The following is a 7,359-nucleotide window of genomic DNA, read 5'->3' as shown; positions in this document are numbered from 1 at the left end:
GTAGTATAAATATAAGTTTAATAATTCTAACTGAAAGGAATGTAATTAATCCAACACAATTATATCATCTTGATTAAACCTTATTTGAAATCGTGCATTAGAACCTTTTTATTTTTAATTTTCTTACTTAGGTTTTAACCCTTAGTATTTAATCATCTTTAAACCAAAATATTTTCCATCACCAAAGTTTTTTAACATTAATTTCATAAATTTCTTTTTTTCAGTCTCTGTGGGTACGATAACTCGACATTTACTTGTCACTTTATTACTTGTTGCGATTGTGTACACTTGCACATTTTCGTCATTCCAGGTCCCTCATTCTCTAATGGAAAACAGAAAGCTAAGGGAAAGAAGAAACAGACTAAGTCTTCACTTCCACCTCGTATGGATAGGAAGAAGGCTAAGAAGTCAAAAGATCCTAAATCAAATGTTTCTTCTGCAATAGGAAAGAGCATTTTAGATCAAACTACAATGGGTATTTAGATTACCTAGCCAAAAAGGGAAATGGTATGAAACTCTTTGTGGTTGAAGCTTGCTTAGTGCAAGAATCAATTAACAACTGGGTTATTGATTTTGGAGCCACTAACCATGTGTTTCTTTACAAGGGTTTAGCAAAACGATAAGTCTACGTGACAAGAGCCTCTCCTTGCAGACTGGAGATGAGAGTTATGTTTCAGCCAAAGCAGTGGGAGAAGTTATTTTACCCTTTGATAATTTTACGAAGATTGTTTTAAAGAACGTGTTTTATGTACCTTATTTTAAGGAGAATTTAATTTCTGTAGCATGTTTATTTTATGATGGTTATACCGTGACATTTAATAAAGGGATTGCTATTCACAAAAATCATTCTTTAATCTGTAATGGATGGATGAAAAACAATATTTACTTTATCAAACCTAATAACTACTCAATGCTTCAAACTAAAATAGTGAATAAAAAGCTTAAAACTTCTCACTCGAATGAGGGGTACCTATGTGGAAACACGAAAATATACTGTAACACCTCAAATTTTAGGGTTAGAAGTTTTGAGTTTTGTGGTTAGGGTTAGTGAGAAGGTTGTGCTATTGTTTTTAGTTGCACGTTTAAATGATAGAATGGCCTGCTGGTCTGGTGGTTGAGTGAGTGTTAGTGTCTTCTAGGTTCTGGGTTCGAGTTCTTGTGTGTGCGTTTTGGTGAAATATTTTTATTTTGTTTTGTTTTGTTAAATAGTAGTTTTGTCTTAAGTTAAAAATTTATAACCATTTATATTTATTATTATTGTTATTTTCCTTTCTTCTTGGACGTTTTTTTTTCTTTTTCCTCTTTCTGGGTTTTCTTTTCTTTTTGTTCTTGCTTATTTTCTTTTTCTTTGAAAACGGTCTTGCTGGCAGATTTGGAGAATTTTGCTCCTTTATCATCGAGTCAGTGTCTGGACGTCTTTGGTCGCGAATTAGGTATGGGTTTCGAGAATTTTTAATTTTATTTATGATTTGTAAGTTTGATCTTGGTGGAATACGACATTCTATGTGCCTTTTGGGAATTGGTTGTCGATGTTCGGTAATATTGTTGAATGGCGTGGAAATCTATATATGTTGTTGTGTTTTTGAATCCCATTAACTGAAGGTCGAGTTAGTGACCAAAAAACTCTATTTCCAAGCTGTTTGTGGATGGTTTTGTGACCACACGGGCGGTCCACACAGCCGTACGCATTTAGGAATTAGGGTTTCCTGGAAAAATTTGCCACATGGCCTGGCCACACAGTCGTTTTTCACATGGCCGTGTCCCCTGGTTACATATGCGTGTGTGTGTGGGAATTAGGGTTTAGTAATTTGGCATCACACGGCCTGGGGCTAATTTGGGGATATAGGTATCCCACACGGGCGTCTGTTTTGGACACACGGTCGTGTCTGGTGGGCACACGGACGTGTGAGACGTTCACACGGCCGTGTTTTCCCTTTACTGTATTTTAGCACAAATGGATAGAGAGTTACATGGTCTGTTCACACCGCCATGTCCTTGGCCCACACGGGCGTGTGCCTCATCCACATAGTCGTGTGCCTCCTCCCACACAAGCGTGTTGACCCCTTTGGACTAGGCATTTCCACACCGCTAGAGCACACGACCATGTGGCCCTAAGCCACCAATTTTAGTTTTGTGTATGTTTTGATCTAAAAATGTGTTTGTGTGTTCCAACCCTTGACTAGTCTTTAACGAGGGTAGTTAAGACTCTGATCTGGGCTTCGGCTTATGTGTTATTTGTGACTGTTGTGCGTGATATCTAATTCTGAACTCGATTAGCTAGGTGTGTGCATGTTTGTTTGTCTGACTGTCTGTCGATGTGTTCATTGTTTATGTGAGGTTGTAAGCATACATGCACATGCATAAAGTAACTTTTGGGTTGTTTGTGAAGAGAAGAAAGATTGATTCTGATATGATCTGGCAATTTAACTGCAAACTTATTAGCACAGCGGTTTACCGCACTGTAACACACGTACGTTAGCTTTTCTGCGTACCATTATCTGATCTAGCAGCTTTAACTGCAACATGTCTGTACAGTAGATTACCGCATTGCACTGTACTACATATACGCCAGCCCTGCTGCTTATTAATATCTGAGTGGCTTAGTCCACATACATGGTGTGTAGGATTGGATGGGATTTTCGAGGTCCTATGTGGTGTGTTTGGTTAGATGAGCTTAAACAACTCTTTTGGGGTGTGATCGGGGGATGGAGAGGTGTTTTGGCTGGATGGGTGGGTTTTTATCACTTGACTACATTCATACGCATCTGTTTGAGTGTTCGGGGTGTAAGATTATCTAACTGTATTCTGTTTGATTTAATAACACTTGTGAGTGAGTGTCTGTGTGTGACTTGGTGTGCTCGACTTGTTATGTTCTCTTGGGACTTTGGTTCCAAGAGTACTTTCTGACTTTGTGTATATCTGTAAGTCTGTTACGCTATTGAATTTAGTTCCATACTTCTGTTATTAGTCACGTATCGGACTCATACTGGGCTCGTGTAGCTCACCTCCTTTAGTGTTTCCTCTTTCAGGTACATTTACATGTTCAGAAGCTGGACTCGGTATGTGAAGCTCTCGAAAGCGTCATGTTTTTAAAACTGGTTAATAAAGTGTTTTCTGTACATATGAGTTTTATGTAAACGATTTTGGACTGTAAGTTCGGTTTTAAATATCATGTTATGAAATTTTGTGTTAAATGAAAGTAGATGTTATTTGGATTGAACTACTTTGTGTTTGAATATCAGGATTTGATAACTGAAAATTTTTATGTAACCAAAATATTGCAATGTTTTTCGGGTTGTTAAACTAAAATGTACCACGATCACTTCGGGGATCAATGTGACTTTTGAAATTCGGTCTAAACTTCTAGGCCGAGTTTTGGAGCGTTACATATACACACTTTTTCATGCCCCTTTTAACTCAAATTCATGCAGTTTCAGTAAAATTCTTGTCGAAAAATATATAATAATTATAAAATAATTAAATTTCACTCAAATTATGAAAATTATGAATTTTAATTAATTTTATATCAAATGTTAATTTTTTTATTATTTTTGACAGATTTGCACAAAAGGTGAAAACGACTTGACAGACACTGCTAAAAGCGCAGAACCGAGAAGCAATTTTGAAGCATCAAGGGAAATTAAATTTTTAGTCTAAGACGGTCCAAATTATTTGTATTAATTCATAATATAATTAATTTTAATTTAATCCAATTTAATTTGGATTAAATAAATTATTATTAATTAATTATGAAAAGCGGCCCAGTTGAGCTGAACTGAGAAAACCGTCCCACATGTTGACCCAATCAGTTTGTTTGGCTAATTATTTGGCTTGCAAAATGGCCCTTGAAGACTCCTTCAATTTTCTTTCAAACCCCTCCCTATTCATGCATTTCAAGATCTGCCCCTACCTAAAAATAGCATGTTCGAAATCTTCAAACATGCCACATGTGTGGCCGACCATAAGGGGGAGTCTTTGGCTGCTTTTTTTGGGTATTTTTAGCAGCCTTCTCAACATATAAATACCCCCCTTGGCTGCTCACTTCAAACACATCTCAAACCCATTCATTTCTTCACTTCTCTCTCACTTTTCTCTCTTCATTCCCTTCCGTTGTTCTTAATTTTCTTCCCCATTCCCTTGCCGATTTCACCTCTTGAAAAAGAATCATTCATCCACCATTTGGATAAGCATTCAAGTGTTCATGGAAGCCTCGGTTCAACAAGAACAAGCGGAGAATGAGGAGCAGAGCAAATTAGTCAAGCCTCAAAGAAACGCCAAATTTGATTCTTGTTCCCTTTCCTTTTAATTTTGTTGTTGTTATGATGAACATGTCTATGAATATTTGTGATGTTGATATGTTTAATTTAATTAATATGGCTTAAATTTTATTTGTGTTAGGTTGATTGCATTTTGTCTATTTAATTTATTAAAATTGTGTTTGTGTTGTTATAGGCCTCGGTAAGATGTTTGATTAAGTAAAACCATGACTAAGTTATTCTTGCCTTACAATTGTAAGGTAACTAATGAATTAAATTTTTAAACGGATTGAAATTGTAATTAATTGACATGATACTTAATCAGTGCATGTTTAATAATCTAAGGTAGCTGAGGGTTAAATTAGCAACAATATCTAACGATACATTAGCCTTACATAACTTGCAAGATTATTGTGATTAATCTGTTTCAAGGTAGAAATACATTGTTACCTCACACAATCTTTTATGTGCTTATGAGATTGAATTAATTGTTTGAATTGTCATAGAGATATGTACAAGTGATTATTTTAATTTCATAAGTATGTATGTGCATTAACACATTTGCTTATTAAAATTTGTTTAATCGGTTGAATTGACATAGAGATATAGTCAAGAGATAAATGGATTTTGGTAGGTAAGTATGTTCATAAGTTAGCAAATTACCGAGTTGTTGTAAATTTATTCATAACAACATGAACATGAGTTTAATAATTCTAAATTAAGAAATGTAATTAATCTAACACAATTATGTCATCTTGATTGAAATCATCTTTTGAAATCATGCATTGGAACTTTTATTTTATTTTTATTTATTTTACTTAGTTTAAATCCTAGTTTTTAAATTTCCTCTTCAAATCAAAATATCTTTCTTCACCAAAGTGTTCTTAAAATTGCATTCATAAATAAATTTTTTCACAATCCCCGTTGGTACAATAATTCGACATTTACTTGTAACTTTATTACTTGTTGCGATTGTGCACACTTGCACATTTTTGTCATTCCATGTTTTTGGCGCTGTTGCCGGGGACTATTTTAAAAAGACATTATTTGTGAAATTGTTAATTTTGCATTTTCGTCTATTTTTTCTGTTAAATTTTAATTCTATTTTTTTTTGTTTGTTTCAGGTGTTTATGACTATTGATCAAATTATTGACTTACTCCCTCTAGACCCTGAAAATTAAATGACTTTTTGATAAAGGAGAAGACAAGTGAACCAAAGAAGGACCGAATATATGAATTTTATGAATCCAAACCAAAATCCAGGAGGAACATTCGCTTATAATACTTACAATCCGATCATTTTTGCCGGTGATAGAAACTATGCTATACAATAATATGCCGTTCCTCTATTCAACGAGCTCAATCTGAGTATTAGGAGACACGAAATCGAGGCACAACATTTCGAGCTGAAGCTAGTAATGTACCAAATGTTGCAAAATATGGGTCAATTTAGTGGGATTCCTACTGAAGATCCACATCTTCATCTTCAGCTATTCATGGAAGTGAGTGACTTATTTAAACTAGCCGGGGTGACTGAGGACGCCTTGTGATTGAGATTATTTCCATACTCCTTAAGAGATAGAGCATGAGCGTGGTTGAACTCCCTACCATCTAGTTTCATAACTACATGGCAAGAGTTGGTTGAACATTTCTTAATGAAATATTTCCCTCCATCTTTAACCGCCAAGATCTGAAATGAAATCACTTCATTTCAACAACTTGATGAAGAATCTTTATATGAGGCATGAGAGTGGTTCAAGGAGTTATTACGAAAGTGCCCCCATCGCGGCATTCCTTGCTGCATTCAAATGGAGACTTTCTATATTGGTCTCAATATTCATGCTAAAATGATGGTGGATGCTTCAGCAAATGGAGCCCTTCTTTCTAAGTCTGATAACAATGCTTATAAGATTATTGAATGAATTGCCAGCAATAATTATCAGTGGCAAACCAACCAAGCAGCCTTAGAAAGACGAGCAACAGGAGTACATGAAGCAGACACACTTGCTTCTTTAGCAGGCTAGGTATCCTCTATGTCTTTTATGCTTAAGAACATAATTGTTAATGGTTTCAATGGTAATCTGTCAGGTCAGTAGCCGAACTAGTTCAAGAATATTTCTTGTGAATACTGTGGAGATGGTCATTTCTTTGAAAATTTTGCATCGAATTAAGAGTCGAAATATTACATGGGAAATCAAAATTGGAATGGTCCACAGTCAAATTCTTACAACTCTTCATGGCTGAATCATCCAATTTCTCTATAGAGTAATCAATTGGTGGACCATAGGGACTCTTCTATGTCATTTTGACCAAATTATCCACTAGAATATTCTCAACAAGTGCAACAACCCACACCAACTGAATCTTCAAGTAATCTTGAGAATTTGCTGAAGGTGTACATAGCGAAGAATGATGATCTAATCCAAAGCCAAGCAGCAACATTGAAGAATTTAGGAAACTAAGTGGGACAACTAGCCAATGAGCTCAGAAGTAGACCCTAGGGTATTTGGCTGAGTGGTAAAGAAAATCTGAAGCATGGGCAAAGAGCATTGCAAAACTGTCACTTTACAAATTGGGAAGACATAGGAACCCAAAGCTGTCGAGGTTGAAGATAAGCCTCTTGTAGCTCAAGGCAAAGAGGAAGTTTAATTGAGTGTTGAAACTCCTATTCCACAAAAGTTAGATATCGTGATCCTTGATGAGGTAAACTCTAAACTAGTTATTCTAATTACCTAACACCCTTGTCGGATACAAAAAAATTTCCACAAAAGAGTTGTCCGGTTAAAGCTAGATTCCACCATTGCCATATCCTCAACGATTCCAGAAGCAACAAAATGATGTTTAGTTAAAAAAAATCTTTTATGATGAGGTGACTTTTAACGACTTCGATGCTACTAAATCCCATATATAGTTGAAGACTACTTTGCTATTTCCAAGATGGAATCGCTGACTTCTACAGAATTGGAGCTCAATTATTTAGACGATCCGTTAGAACATATTCTACTGGAGGATTCACCAAGTGATGATGAAGACAATGAATGTTTGGGTTTGTTAGAAGCTAAAATGAAGGGATTCACTTAGAAAGTTCCACTGGAATCATTAG

The 7,359-nt window shown here is 35.5% G+C and overlaps 1 non-coding gene across 1 annotated transcript; it reads right to left on the bottom strand.

Annotated features, from left to right (window-relative positions):
• Positions 1–5,941: 5,941 nt before the first annotated feature.
• LOC128034416 (small nucleolar RNA R71) lies at positions 5,942–6,048 on the bottom strand. The gene has a single exon (XR_008190541.1). It is a non-coding gene; the product is annotated as a small nucleolar RNA R71 (small nucleolar RNA).
• Between the last annotated feature and the right edge of the window lie 1,311 nt (positions 6,049–7,359).

This window comes from Gossypium raimondii, chromosome 10 (genome assembly GCF_025698545.1).
Source record: "Gossypium raimondii isolate GPD5lz chromosome 10, ASM2569854v1, whole genome shotgun sequence".
NCBI lineage: Eukaryota > Viridiplantae > Streptophyta > Magnoliopsida > Malvales > Malvaceae > Gossypium > Gossypium raimondii.
This window is presented reverse-complemented; position numbering and strand designations above follow the sequence as displayed.